This window comes from Erpetoichthys calabaricus, chromosome 2, assembly GCF_900747795.2.
Source record: "Erpetoichthys calabaricus chromosome 2, fErpCal1.3, whole genome shotgun sequence".
NCBI lineage: Eukaryota > Metazoa > Chordata > Cladistia > Polypteriformes > Polypteridae > Erpetoichthys > Erpetoichthys calabaricus.
In genome coordinates, this window is record NC_041395.2 from 179,400,874 (window position 1) to 179,417,007 (window position 16,134).

At 36.7% G+C, this 16,134-nt stretch overlaps 1 protein-coding gene across 1 annotated transcript in view; it reads right to left on the reverse strand.

The window, feature by feature from the left end:
• Nucleotides 1-5,688, reverse strand: part of LOC114646586 (zinc finger and BTB domain-containing protein 7B-like) — a 78,688-nt gene extending 73,000 nt beyond the window's left edge. The window contains exon 1 of the mRNA XM_028794847.2: nt 5,318-5,688. The gene's annotated coding sequence lies outside the window, so the exon portion shown is untranslated. The remainder of the gene's footprint in view (nt 1-5,317) is intronic.
• Between the last annotated feature and the right edge of the window lie 10,446 nt (nt 5,689-16,134).

The window sequence follows — 16,134 nt, forward strand, 5'->3', positions numbered from 1 at the left end:
GATTTCAAAATGAATAACATATAAATGTATCTTACACTAAATAACACTTCAGCACAGAAACTATGGAACAAGTCTTATTCAGTTAAATTTATAAAAGTTGATTTGACTAAACTTTCATGGGTGAAAAACAGAATAGCATGCATTATCAATGAGAAACTGACTGAATACCTCATTCTTCTATCACATGTCATAAAGCTTCTAGAAGTGAATAGATTAGTATAGAAAATAAGCATAGAGAGTAACAGACTAAATATCTTCCTGCATATTAAATGATTTGGGTCAACAATATTTAACAAGACTTCACACTGAATTGCATTAGATTTTGAATAACTTGGTAGTTGGGCACAAATATCAGACTTTATTTTAGTATATGTTGGTATCAGATTAAGTTCCATTTGGAGTAGCAGAATGTTGAAAATTCTCAAGTCTGCCTAATATATTTTAGGATGGGGTGGTGGTATAGGGGTAGCACCTACTGTAATCTAGTAGCATTAAGCACAGGAGCCAAAAATGGACAGGGTTACAACTAATTACATATATTAACCAGGCCTGACACTAAAATACACTGGGACCCAAGATGAAGTTAAAGTTTATTGTCAAATGTTTGCATTTTTCATTTCAGCTTTTTTTATATCCAAGGGGTGAAAGTGATTAGATTAAAATGAAACGCACATACTTTATGTGACTAACAGACTGTGCGGAAAGCAGCCCGGACACAGAAAGGCAGACACCGATGGTTGAAACCCAAACACACATTTATTGTCCATATTTACAATATTTACAAGTGTCGCGCACAACCCAGTGCACCACAACACCCTTCCTCGGGCATCTTTCTCTAATGCCTCTTCACCTGACTGCATCCACTCCTCTCCTCTGAGCTCTGTCCTCTTCCATCTGACTCCAGCTGACGAACGTAGGGAGGCGGCCCCTTTTATGTTCACCCGGACGTGCTCCAGGTGCCTCCTGATGAACTTCCAATGGCACTTCCTGGTGTGGCAGAAGTTCCAGCTGAGCACCAGGAAGCACTCCGGGTGTCCCTGGTAATCCTTCCGCCAGCACCTCTGGGTGTGGCGGAAGTGTTGACGGCCAGGGCTCTTCAGGCATCTGGGCGTCCCCTGGCGGTTACCATGGGCCCCTATAGGGTTGAACTTCCATGTTCTGTTTCTGTGGTCCCCATACCAACCAGGGCAGCTGCCCTCTCGTGGTCTGGAGGAGGCATAGTCCCTCTCCCGGTCCTTCCAGGCATCCTGGCTGGGTACCGCCCCCAGCTGCTCACCACAACTGAAAAAAAACATTTCACACACTTTGGACCAAACAACACATTGCAGAAGAAGACATTGTACCAAATAATTTCCAGTGCACACATTCAATGGATTACATTTTAATTAGTGGTGTTAGACAGAATTATTAATTCTGATGTAACAAAATGTCATACTGAAAAATAACTACCAAAAGCCCACCTGTTAAACATTAGGACTAGTCACATAATTCCTGAAAGTCAACTGACCCCTCACAAACAGTCCAGGAATCATAACATAGTGCAAGGAAAGGACAAAAATCGACCTAACACTTAAGCAGTGCTGATCTATTTCTTTGTGCCCTTTTTGTGATGTTGTATTATTGTCAACTGCTCTGAGGAGAAAATTAAGCAAGACTGTCATTGTACTATTTGTATATGACCATCAATTTCAACTTGATGCAAAGTTTTACACACATTTTTAGCATGTCAACATCAATTTCTAATACATTATACTATTTCTGATAAACTATTTTAATACCACATGCTAAGAATTACAACCAGTGGCCAGCTAATATTCAAAAATTCTTTAATAATACTCAAAAATTATAATAAAAAAATCTTTGGACGAGACGAGACTAATCCTGCGACGAGACGTGACTTTTTGAAGAGACTTTTTGGAAGGAAGTCCCGTGAGACGGAGACTTTTACCATGAGATTCTTTCAAGTCACACCATACTTACAACCTTTGGAAGCAAGTCATGCGAGACAGAGACTTTTGCCATGAGATTCTTTCAAGTCACACCCTACTTACAACTATTTTCAAACAAGACCATGGTCATCAGGTGCATTCTGGCACTTAACCTGGACAGACACCAATCCATTAAAGGGATTACTTATGAACACACACACACCCACACACACTTACGAAGATCCAGTTTAGAATCACCCATTCATCTAAATATGGCAGTGAGAAACGATGAAGTCAAACACATTAACACGAAAATTGTCGATCAGTTACATAGCAAATTGATTAAATGTATATCAATAGACTATGCTTATAAGCAGTTGGTGGTGTTCCTGTGGAAGATGAAAACATCAATTTACAATATCCCATAGAATATCTTCAAGTGTTAACATCATCTGGTCTTCCACCAGCCGAATTACTATTGAAAGAAGGATGTATCGTAATGTTATTGCGTAATTAATGTATGAGTGATGGACTATGCAATGGAACAAAAAATTGGTTGACCAATTCTGACATGTAAAATTTTAACAGGTGACAAGAAAGGTAATGTAGTACATATTCCGCAAATAACATTAGAAAACAAAAGGAGATCTTGATATGCCATTAGTAGTAAAACGTTTACAGTTTCCCGTGAGAATAGCTTTTGCTATGAGAATTAACAAATCACAGGGACAAACATTCGAAAATGTCGGTTTATTATTAGAGAGAAGAAACGATATTTACTCACGGGCAGTTATACGTTGCATTGTCAAAATATAAATCCAAACACGGAATCAAAACTCAAAGTCAATCTTGATGAAAAGTTAATTCCAAATATTGTTTTAACTGAAGTTTTAAAGTTATAGTGAAAATAATGCATATGTAACAATTCCCATGAAAATAACAATCTCTTTAAATTGTATATGCAATTAACCAAACCCAGGGGTTGGCGAGCAAAGCGAGCAGGGGGCAGAGACCCTAGTGTGTATATATATCAATTATTAACTGTAAATAAAGGATGCCGGACATTGCCCAACAAGAAGTAAACTGTAAAGAATTTAGAGGTTTATTTTAACACAACATTCCAACCCTAAATGCAATACAAAAAAACAATTAAAAATACAAATAAAATGTTCAGATACATGATAAAAACAATGAAATATATATCAAGGGACATTACAATGAAACTGTAATCCAATACCAAGACTACCTCCAGAATACCTTAAGCACTTTTTTGACAACACATTAATTTAAAAGATGTGCAAAGAACAGGATCCAAGTAAATCCCCTACGTGAAAGGGCATGTCCTACTTTGACTGGGATCAGGGAATTAAGTCTCTTAAATCATTAATAAAGGGAGAGGGAGAGAGAAATGTAGGAACCTAATGCAATTTTTTACAATTTCAAACAGTATTTAAAACAATAATAATAATAATAATATATAAAAATTATTTCTGTTAAATAGTAAATCAAAATACTCCTAAGACAAGGAAGTTAATTTAGGATAGAAAGCACTTCTCACCATAACAGGTCTTTGGAATATAGTTGTATAATAATTTTTATTTTTGATTAGATACTGGGAAATCCTAGCTTTTAGTAAGCTAAATTATCCAACCTAATGTTTCTTACTTTCTTAACTAAATATTGGGCACACTATATTTCACCTTACTTAGAGGGGTCTGGACATCAAGAATGGACAATGGTTAATAGCTAGGAAATGATTTCTCATTCATAATTGATACAGAGTATAGTGTGCAACTAAGGAGCAACAGAAACTCAAAGCAAACACTTCACAGGTCTTGGAAGATACCAGCAGCCAACTCCCAGTGGCAGTGCCCAGAAGCTGCCATCAGCTTGTTTACCTCCTTGCATCCATGGCAGCAGTGAGCTGATCAAAGAGCAAAAACAGCAACACTTAGATTCTGCGCACCCTCGTAGTCAGGCGTTCAGTTAGCACATACAATAATACATCCAAAGTACCTTACTGTGATATTAGAAATCTTACCTGGTTTTAATACCCTTTCTTACTTAGCAATATAATATAACAATTGAAAATCAAGAGAAGTATACATCAGTTAAGTCAGTTGTGGGACAAAGCTTAAACATTAAAATAGTTTTGTGCACTTCATAGAAATATGGGCTCTCTTTTAATGTAGTAAGACAGGATGACACAGACAATGTAGTGCCCATGAAGAAACAGTCAGAATTAAATTTTGAACAATAACAGGGTATTTGGCTCCAACACACACAAATGGTGGTATGAAAGATAAGCACTATGCCTCTAATCTATAGATGATCTTTGATCTACTTCACAGTACAAAGTGGGTTACAAAAGAAAGGAAAGGTTGTGCCCTGCTGCTAAAGGAGGATAAGAAAGAAGATCATCAAGAATATCCTTGAAAGAAAGACGTGAGTGGCTCACTGAGTGAATGTATATAAAGCTTTTTTTTATCCACTTTGCAGGTATACCTTATAACATGGCGTTGACATGTCCAATCAGTTTTGTACTAACATAAATTAATTAGTGATGTCATACGCAAAATATTCAAATATTTTTCAGTTAGTTGAAATTGACTATCGGGACACCCACTAAAAAGCAATGCTGCAACATCAGGAGTCCTGTCTTTTGGGCTTTGTTTTATGGACAGATATAAAGGTCAATCTTTCTTTCTCAGTCCTTGAAAGGTGCACCGACTTGTCTTGCAGTTACACTCTCCAGTCAAATGATCTAGGAACTAGTTGTGTAAATGAAACCTCAAGGAGTTGCATGATGTGGGGAACGTTGACTGGTGAATTAAGTTTAAAATTACGAAATGCCTTGCATATATACATATAATATAATGCATATATAATACATATGAGTATGTACTTTAAAATCATAATAAACTCAATATTATATATATATATATATATATATATATATATATATATATATATATATATATATAAATCAATAAATTTACCACTTGATCAAAGTCATTATTTATTTAGATGCTAACCATAGTGCCCTTCTCTTATCTAATCGATGCCCTCTGTGACAGCTCCGGCTCCTCGACAACTGTGGATATTCTTTACGCAGAACATAAACAACTTTCTGACAGGTTCTTAAAATATAACTCTATAAAATATAAGGATGTGATCAAAAATAGTATGTAGGAAACAGAGATACAAAAGAAAAAAAATGTGGAACATAATAACTAAATGCGATTAGTTGCAATTAGAGCGCGCCCATGACGCGATCAGATTTGGTGATTCGTACAGAAGAATTAGAGCAATTAAACAGCCTTTAAAGACACCATTCAATCCCGGTTGCTTGCCCGCGGCAGCACGACGTTGTGCGATGAGTTGCTTACCTATTCGCCGGCGTCCTGCGAATTTCACCTGCGCAGCCCCGGCTCTCCTACCTGTGGCGAGACACTTCCTGGAACCCGTCAACCGAAATAATCCAGATTTCAGGACCTGGCTGTCGACAGCAGGGGTTCCAATCCCATTCGAGACACACCGGCTCACCGGTGGCCAACACTTAAATATTAATTTTAAAATAACCGTAAAATAAGCAGTTCTTCTGATCACACTTTGTATGCCGATTTATAAATCGGTGCCAAGTATTACTTCTTGTTTTATTTTATTTTTTTCTTCTACTCCAACTTCAGAAACATTTAATAATTATTATAATAAAACTATCCAGCTCCTCCTTAACATACAACCAGGAAGCGAGTGTCCTACTTATTCCAGACTGCTGATTGGTAGAACGCATCCGACTGGAGTCCACGTCTGCACGATCATTGGCCTGTCCCGCTGTCAAATATGGGTTTTTCTTAGGGTTTGCAACAGGTTCCACCGGGATACCCCACCCTTGGGAGGGAGGGGGGGGAAGGTGTATTGAGATTTTATGGATTACACGCCCTCTAAGGGTGATTTCGCTTTTCGGATACACCTGTTCTTCTATCTTCACTGATTGAATATATATTTTTCAGAATACTTGCTACTTGTAACCCACAGAGGAATTTAAAACTACAACCGCAATCCTTCCCTCCCAGACCTTATCATGTTTTACATGCCACTGAAAAACGGGTGGGAATGTTTTAAAAGTCTTTCTCGGCAGTTATGTTTTCCCACCTTCTCTTCTACAGACCCGCCTACATAGGTGAAAGGGAGGGATCTGGCTGGCTGCGCACCTGTTTGGCTTAGACAGCCAGGAGGAACTAGGCATTTGCGATGGCGACGCTGTTACAAATTTTTAAGTAAAGTAACGAAACATGTCAACAACCTTTGCTGTATTATCGATCTGAACGGTAGACAAAATGGGACAATGCTAAAGTGTCACCCTGTAGACACTTTGGCATTGGTAGGTTAATGCCACGTATTTATGTATTTACGGCAGCTGCTCTGTGTGCTCGTTAGGGACCATGCAAGTTGGATAACCAGTACTAGCCTGTTACTATTTTAATCGCTGCTCAGGTAGTCAATTAACTTAAAGTAAGTCATTCATAATACGTTTAATATAAATCGTCGCCTTCAGAAATTATTGACCCATAAGACACGGTGAACTGTTCGATTAAATTGTTTCAAACAATGTCCGTGGGTTTCATAAATATATATGTGGTCTGTAAAGTGATAAACCGGGTGAGTGGACACCATAACACTGTAGAAAACGTAATACCGAGTGAGTTGATGTCCGTTCTGCAGCAGACACCGTAACACTGGAAAAAAAAGTACTGTATAACATCTTTATTTATTTATCTTGCTAGAGACAGTTCACTGGGGGCACGGGAGAGTTCGACCTTGAAAATCATCAAAGAACTGCACGGTCAGAACACCGGCCAAACGGGCGTTACCCACAAAGAATGAAGCACGGACAAATGTTTTCATCCTATAGTATCATCGTACTGCAAAATTGAAAGTGTCATTCTGGTAAGGATAATTCTCGATGTAATGAAAAGGTATTATGAAATATTCCTTATCAAATTTAGAGATTCTTTTTTCTGGATTTGGGGAGTCGGCATGGGTTTACTTGAAGTTTAGAGTTAAATAGGAAATTGTTACAAAATGTGTATTTTACACACACGCACACATATAATGGTTTTAATAGTAATGTTCAACTACTTTAAAAAATTACCATGTTGGTCAGTGTAGATCTTGTGTATTCGTCATATCTGACTTTTATATCGCTAGTGTTGGGTATACACACCACAACTTTTGCAAACAATAAAACGCAAATACTAGAGGTAATTAACTGACTTCGTTCTGCAAGCAATGCATGATGACGCCTTCAGACTTTTAAGATAAAGTTTCTTGCGTTCAGCGCCGACAAACTATAAATATTTCCCTCATAATCAAACTGATTTGAGCTGGAATTTAGTGGGAGGTTCAAGTGGTACTTCTGGTTTACGATCTGGTTTTACAGCCTCAAGAAAAAAAGGCAGAAGTTCTCATATATTTATATCAAAATGATGGGTGTGTCAAAAGATTAAACAAAATCGTTTACTCATTATCTAATTATATGAAAGCCGGGCTGTCGTTTATTGCAGTTTTCTTAAGGCACATGCGACTACATTTATCAAAATTATGTGTTGTTTTATCATTGTTTGTGCAATCGTGAGGGCAAATACGTGGCATCTAAAGACCCCTGTCAAGTGTAAACATTTCTCTTTAGTTAGCAATGACTTTGTGCAAGCAATTAAAAGACTAGAGGTTTAAAATTTGGAACTGATCGAATAGCATCTTCAGATACTGTACATTCTTTTTGGCATTTTGTGTTAAAATACACCGTTGCATACCAATAATAATGTAGTGAATAACTCCCACTAAGAATTGTTTAAATTAACATTTGATTGCTCTTATTGTTTATTCAATGTTATATGCCTTAATATTTCAGAAAATCAGGGCTAGTAAAATATCTAAAACTTCTCAATAGGGTGGACATAAATGAATTAATTCAGAAAGTGTGTGTGTGTATATATATATATATATATATATAATATATATATATATCTCCATCATCATCCTCACATACACATATATAACATTCATTAATTCTGAAATAGCTCCAAACATATTTCTTTCTACTACTTTTGTTGCCACAAAAAATGGAAGGTCACACTGATCCAATTACCTCAATATGAAGCAACCAATATTATGAAAAGGGGAAGGAGGGACAGGAAAAACCAGGGGAGTGAAGGGTGATGCTGGTATTGTCTGGATGAGCAGCATGTGACTATGGTACACCGCAGTGAAGGGGTAAATTGTAGATGACACTTTGAAGTGTAAGTTATGGGTTTTGGTTATCAAACTAATGCAACATAAATTGCTGGTGCTTCAAAATGCAGGTATAGATCTTTTAGGACAGGGGTGTTAACATCCTGGAGGACCACAGGAACTGCAAGTTTTTGTTTCAGCCACCTTCTTAATTAGTAACCAATAATTGCTACTAATGGGACATATTTCTTTTGACATCTTTTTTTTTTTTATTGGCTTGCTTTTAAAATTTAAAACCCTTGTTTATTTTTTTTTCATTAACTAGCAATTTAAGCATTTGCAAGAATGACATGCAAAACAAGACAATGTATGACCCATTTGCATCTGTGCCCATCTTACATTTTCTGTTATGTTATATAAGGATATATATATATTGTCACAAACTTGACTCAGAGTCATAGAAAGGTTTGGGGCAGTCACCTGTATAATTGATTTCCTGGCTGTTCAAATGAATACAGCACTAATGTGCGCATAACCGAGTCCAAAACAGAACTGAAGTGGAGGCTTTTAAAGGGGAAGGCAGGAAGTGAGATCAAAGGGGTCGGGCTCATGAAGGTCTCCTTCCATAGGCTCGGTCCCAGAAGTGACGGCAAGAGGGCCAGGTGGAATCTCCCGTGAATGGTCTACAGGAAAGGGAGAAAAAGAATCCGTGCATTCTGCCACATCCCGGTATGACTCGGAACTGCCGTTACTCAAGCCCTTTAGCTGCCTCCCATGTGCACGTGTGTGACAACATATATATATACATCCATCCATATATAGTATGTATTATATAGTTTGAGAAATATTGTTCTGTTCTGATGCACAGTACATATTAAAGGTACTCTCGGGGCAAAAAAAAAAAAAAAGGCTTTGGAAGTGTCTGAATTGACAAAATGAAAGCACAAAACAAGTCCTAATATTTTAAGTCCCCTGATCTAGTTGGTTATCTGTTTCCATTCTTTGTTTCTCATTATTTTGTTGCTGCTCTTTATGGGAACAAAAGAAACAATGAATGAAAAGAAGTATAGTGCACTAACAGTAATAAATGGTTACTAATTAAGAAAGTGGCTGAAAAGAAAACATGCAGTCTTTGTAGCCTTCTAGGATCAGAGCTTGATGCCTCAGTTTAGGATGTTCTGCATTGCTACGAACTGTGCAGGGCTTTTGGTAAATCAAGTCCTTATTGCACCAAGGTGTTCTAGGTTTAGTGCACCTTGATGAATGCAGAGATACAAGTCGCTGGTTTCAGGCCAAAAGATGGCAGTATACAGTTGAGAGATTACTGGTGAAGTGATTTAGATAAAAAAAGTGGCTATAATGCTGGTACTTGTGGTGGCAAATGGATTTTTTTTACTAGTTACAGATGGAACTTAGAGTATTGTGTAAGCTGCTTGCAATAACAATTTTTGAACAGAAGAAATCTGGTAGTGACCACAGGCAGTGATATGGTTGCATATATCTGTGTGTTTCTACTTACTGTTTTGTGCTGTAAATGTGTTGAAGTTAGTGAGCCTCACATCAGAAGCATTGTGTAAAGATAAATTGAATACTACCTTGCACCCACTGCATCTGGGAGAGGTACCTGCTCTCTACAAGTCTGAACTGGATACATAGGTTAGAAAATGTATTTATAAATTGAAATAATTGACAATTAGGTGAGAGAGTGCAGTGGGCAGGCAATATTCATATTTGCAGTTTTGTTTAATTATTTACCAAATATTCTAGTTGTTTAGCATTCTGTAGTTTGTTGCTTTGCATGCAATGTATGTGTACTAGAAGTTCCTTCAGATAACGCTAACAATGATATAAATATCAATTCTTTTATGGCACCCACTAGGAAAACCATTTCAGAGGTGGAGTAAGCAGTCTTGCTTGATTTTTTTTTAGTGTTATTTTAGGAGGCGGCATTGAGATTTAAACCAGTGACTTTGTACTTTCAAGCCTAACTCCTTAATTACCAAACCACATAGCCAAACACACAGAATTACTGTCCAATCAAGAGACACAAACAAAGTCTGAGAGACAGATGCTTAAGTAAGGGGTCCATTAACAACACAAACCATGAATTCTGATTCTTGCTCATCTTTTTCAAGTAAGGCTCATCTGTCAAAGAGTTCTTTTAAATACCTTAATTTTTTCCCCTCAGATTTTGAAGCAGAGATCAGCAGATCTACAGATAACTGTCAGGGTGCAGTTCTCACCCACTGCCTACTCGAAAGCCTTTCTTACCAGTGATTACCGAATCAGTTCTAATGTTACGCCCACTTATTCAGTTCAACATCCCCTGTGAAAAAAGGACTTGTGTCTTGTGATATAGTCAGACCAAAGGGGACTTTTCGAGGTCAAATTGCATGGTGTATTTTTATCTTCTGTACAATAAAGGCATCTAGCCCTCATTCACCACCTCTCAGCTCACAAAGTAGGCAATCGAGAACAAAGACAGACAAGGCTGTTTTTCTAAATGAGGAGCAGTATTAAGAAAAACCATGGGTAACTGATAAAAACTAATGACACAGCAGCTGATGCTACATCAGCAAAACCACTCCTCTGAAAAGACACCTGTCAGAGTTACGAGCAACTAGTTCATCACGATCTGGCTTAGTGACTGCACCCATTTTACAGTTTGAGTCATGCCTGTTCATTTTCTATTACTTTATGTGTAAGTGAGAAATTGAAGATTAAATCCACAGACACTAAGGGTAACCAGATGATGGATTCTACAATCTATTTGTCTAATTCCATGAAGTGCTACCATTACCAAAACAAGGTGGAAGTTCTTTGTCATGGTTTTTTAATAACATTCCATTGGAAAACCTCTTTTTCTTTTGTTTTCCTCTTCAAAGACTTCCAATGCAGTAATAATATTTTTGACTAACTGCTGTGACCAAGTAACATGTTCCCATAAAAGGCTTGACATAGTACTATAAAAGCCTTCACTTCTAGAAATATCCAATTATAAAATGACAAAGACCTTCTGAAGGTCATCAGTTCATTCTTTTACATCTTTGGCACGTGCATGTGGTGGAATACCTAGCAAGCTTCTGAAATGCACATTCAAGAATTTTCATCTATGGTGAGTTTTTGTAGCTGTTTCTGTTCCAGGAGTCAAATTTAGATCTTTATACTATTGATTATTTTTTTTTGTCTTCATTTTTTTGTGTTTTTTGGACTCTTGAGTAATAATGTACCAATTTTACATTTACCCTTGTGTTATCAACTGATTTCCAAACCCTGTTTAATCTAGCTAATGGTTGCAGGGCCATGAGCTTAACCAGGGAACATAAGAGAACTGGCCAAGTACCAACCATGGACAACATGAAATCCATCCCAGATCATAGCCATGTCTGCATCAACAGTCACCTTTACTAGGCCAATTTAGAGCTGCCAGTTAATATTATCTGAGAACACTGTAAACAAAGAAAAAGCTTGTGCATGCAAAGAAAACCAGCAAACTTAAAACAGACAGTGATCCGCCTACAAACTAAACCCAGGTCCATAGACTTCATATACTTTGCCTAACAAAAGAGAAATGATATCCTGAGAAATGCCTTTATCAGGTTATTCACTTGGGAAACTTTACAATAATGCATCCACTTTCTTACCCAATTTTGTGATGAAGTCAGCACAAAATATTACTGGCACACAGTTCGCTTTCACCCGAAATATATATACAACGTCCTGTCTTAAGGAGGCCAATCAATGCTATAGACCTTGACCTTCCTGTAAAGATACTTCATTATGTGAAATGGTACAGAGCCACTTACCTTCAAATTATAAAACTTGAACATCCTCGCACAGTGTCAATTATGTGAGCATATTGATGAATGTTCTAATGTATATTGTTTGTATTTAATTTATTTTATTCTTAGCCTGTTGCTACTGTTATCAGTCTATAAGAGACATGCAAGTAATGTGCTTTCTTTGTGCTACATACACATGACAAGAAAGTTTGGCTCGGGCTTGAACATTAGCAGAACATTCTACTCAAGAAAAAATCTAAAATGTACTTATTATTTATTTTGTGAAGTATGTGTTTTTCATAAATTGTAATAAATGAATAGAATTTCATAATTCAAGTTTTATTAATCTCCGCATAAAGGCTGCAATCAACAATAACAATCAAAAGTGACCCTTCAATGAGGAAAAAAGGTGAGTTATAAAATACTGTTTGCAGATTTTATCCAGAATAAAAGAGAAGAGCACAGCACATTCTTTGGAAAGGTTATGAAATAATTGAACACTTTTTGAAGCCAAGTTATACTGTACATAGATACATTGCACAACATTACTTTTTATTTTATAAAGTAAATCAAGTAAGGTTAAAGAAATTTCAAGTATCAATAATCATCATTAGTGCTAATATACATCTTGTGGTTTTGTTATGAATTTAGTTGGTTGGAGCATATTAACCTTGCAGAACAACTATCTCTCTCTCATCGTTGCTAATTTAATTTAATTATTTACATTTTGTGTATACAGTTTTTAGATGTTAGTCAGATTTCAGGTATGTGTGCTATTTTTAAAAAGCGTACATAATTGTAAGGTGAAGTGTGATTAATACATGAAAGACATAGCAGTGTATAATAGTGTTGGTTACTTAATTTAATTCAATGATCAATGGGACAGCCTTAACCTAAACTGAATGCAAGCCTATCATAGTATGTCCCCCAGTCAACCAACATTTTTAAAGTGAAGTAACCTAGCTTTTTTTTTTTCTGCCATGCCAGTTGTACTGAGGAAGGTAACACAGCAGACATCCTAAATTCAGTTTCAGTTATGTACTGTAGGCAGGATTTATGCAACACTTGGGCCTAATTTGGTTCTGGGCTGGGGTGTTTTCTGTGTTTCGTGTGTGTATGAGAGAGAGATTTTTTTCCTTGTGTTTTGTGCAGATTCCCTCTTTCCAGACATACTGTCAAGATAACTGGCTTCTGGCTAATGTGTGATTCAACATTCAGAATAATCATCCTTTTGGGTTCTGTGCTACATTTAGATTGCCTTCTGATTTAATCATGACATTTTGGATGTACCAGTTCTAGTATTACTCGAGAAAATGGGATTATATATCAGAAAGGGATAGAAGGATGGGATAGTCTTCAGAAAGTCTTGTCATACACACTGATACAGTTCGTTTGGAAGAAGATCAGAACCGAATGACAATAACCAGGGTTCTGACACATGAAAAGAACAGCAATAGATTTCACTATTGCTGCCTTTTAAGTTATATAACCAGTTTCAGCTTAAACTCTGTGAATGAAAAATGTTTCATAATATGAATGTATGGACATTTTGAAAGGGGTCCAAAATGCAAACTTGGCAGCAGTGTTAGCTGGCAGTATATTAGGCTATGTAGAGCAAAACATTGACACTGGGCAAGGAAAAACAAAGTAATGTTATCAAAGAAATAAGATTTCTTTCAGAATCAGAATATCATGATTGGGTGCAGTTTTACTCTTAGAACTTTAGGACTCTCATAAATTAACTTTACACTGCTTAGAGTGCAACACAGCTTTGCAGTAAGGTAGACCTATAATGAATAGTGCTGCTACCTCACTTTTCAAGAGACTCTGGCTCAAATCCCAGCCCCATTACTGTTTGTTTGAGGTTTGCACGTTTTCCATGTGTCTGGTATTTCTCCAGATATCCCCCAAATGATTTGTGTTTTGCTGATTGGAAACTGTAAACTTGCTCAGTATGAATGAACACTGACTCTGACACCCAGAATAAATTCCTTCCCTTTTGTTGTTAGTGGTTCCAGCCCCTCATGAGACTGTAATGGATTAAGCAATTTGGAAATGAATGTGATGTTATAAAATCATAACGGAATGTGATCTACACACAAATTGCACTTAACTATACTGTTAATTCTATTTTTTGTGAGCTGTATTGTTTAAGTGTAGCAAGGTGCATGTCTTAGGAGCTATAAAGTAGTTGCATCTTGGGCATGCTCCACCATATTAGAAGCTGCTTAAAATTCACCAAGTCTTTTTTGTGTGTCTTTTATGATGAATCTTATCTCAAAATGTTTTTGGTATTGTGGCACACTACATCTTCTTAACCCAAACACATCTTTAGTGTGGACCTGTTTGAAATGACTTTTTGACTGGCTTAATATGCCAGCAGCAGGGATATTTCAGCTAGCATCAGCCATGTGCTTGGAGCAAAAGACTCCAATATGTGCCAATGGAATAGTATCTGCTGCCATTCATACTCTTTTCCTCCAGTGTGTGAATTGCACAATTTGTTTTCAGATCTTTTTTGTTTTTTAAATTGTTTTAATCTGTATCGTCTCTTACAGGAAACAGCATCTCTTGTCATGAGGCCAGCCCATGACCCTCCCAGGGGGAGTGAGGAGGGTGCTAGTGTTAGAGCCGCATTGCCATGGAAACCACACTAATCTTTTTTTGATTTCCTAAAAGTGCTTTTCTTTGAAAAGTGTTATCTTGTGTGGGCAGATGAACTTCACAGATGCAGAAGCAGGTGTCTAAGTCTCCTTGTTGTTGGTTGTTGCTTCATTTTATTCATACTTCCTAAATACAATCAATTTAAATCTTAAAAAAAAAAAAAAACCTGTTTCAACAGACAATTAAAATTAAAGACTGATAAGATTTCATCAAGCAGCAAGCAACTATACCAGTTTGGTCAATGCCCAAGTGGCAATGTGGAAACTTTGCACCTTCCTAGTGTACCAGTTCAGCCATTTTCTTTCTCTCTCTGTGTAAATTGCATCATTGGTCGCCAAGTAATGGCATTGTTAATAATATGCTATTTTAACGTATGTTTTTTTTGATGAAATTATCTAAACTGTAATAAATAATCTGACATGGAATTTGTAAGATTTTAAAATTCAGGCTTCAGGCCCTCTGGTATACCCGAAAAGTCATGTTTTTCACTCTTGCTGTGTTTTTCAGTTCTATTAGTTTATTCCAAATGGATTTACTTTGTTTTCTAAGGGATCCCCACATAGAAGTCATTATTTGTTCCAACCATTTATCACATGATATTAACATGTATTTCATTTCTTCAAGGTGGGCATCAAACCAATTAATTTGTCATTTTGCTCATTTCATTCTGATTTCAATTTTAAATGTCAATATTATACTTCAGTTTATCCACTGTACATTTGTAACATTTATCTGAATATATCTTTTTGCCCTTTAATTCCTGCTGAATATTATTCAAATTCTCTGTCAACTTGATTATTAGCTTGTTTAAACCAGAAGACATATCTGTATATTCTTTTAAGCAGATTGCTTACTTCTTGTTTCTCTTTCCTCTGCCCTGATACACAATGGGAGCTCTGCTATATATATAGGTTATTCTGAAGGAGTTGCTAGTACAACTTCGGTAATTCAGCAGATCACAGCCTTCATTATACCATTTTTGTGTGATCTGCTTTTTCTCCCACTTTTTTTTTTTTTTTTTTTTTTGCGAGGATGTTTATGAAGAGCTTTGCAAACAGAAAACAAGAATTAAAATCAAGTGATTAAAGTACTACCACCGTAGGAGAGGTTGCAACCAGCCTGACAATGACCAACAGCAAACTTTTTTCCATGGGCTTACAAAAGGTTTTACAAACATTGAGAGAGAATAATTGTTATTCCATACAAGAGAGAGGGGAGAGAGATTCACCTCAACAACAATCAAATATATTGTTTATTTTTCAGTGGCAACTGCACTAGAGAGGACTATTTATAACCCTATTAAATAAAGGTTCCAAGACACAAGTATAAGATAAGGCCGTTTTTTCCCCAGCTGACCTGATGGTGCTGCTTGAAGTCAAAACCCACAGAACAGGATTTGATTATGAAATGAACTGGATAAGAAAGTGCAAATTATCCAGCTGCAGTAGGCTCTGCCTTTTAGTCAAATGCAAGGGAATTGTAAGAATCAACCCTGGTAAATTCTTTCAAGTAAACATAGTGATCAA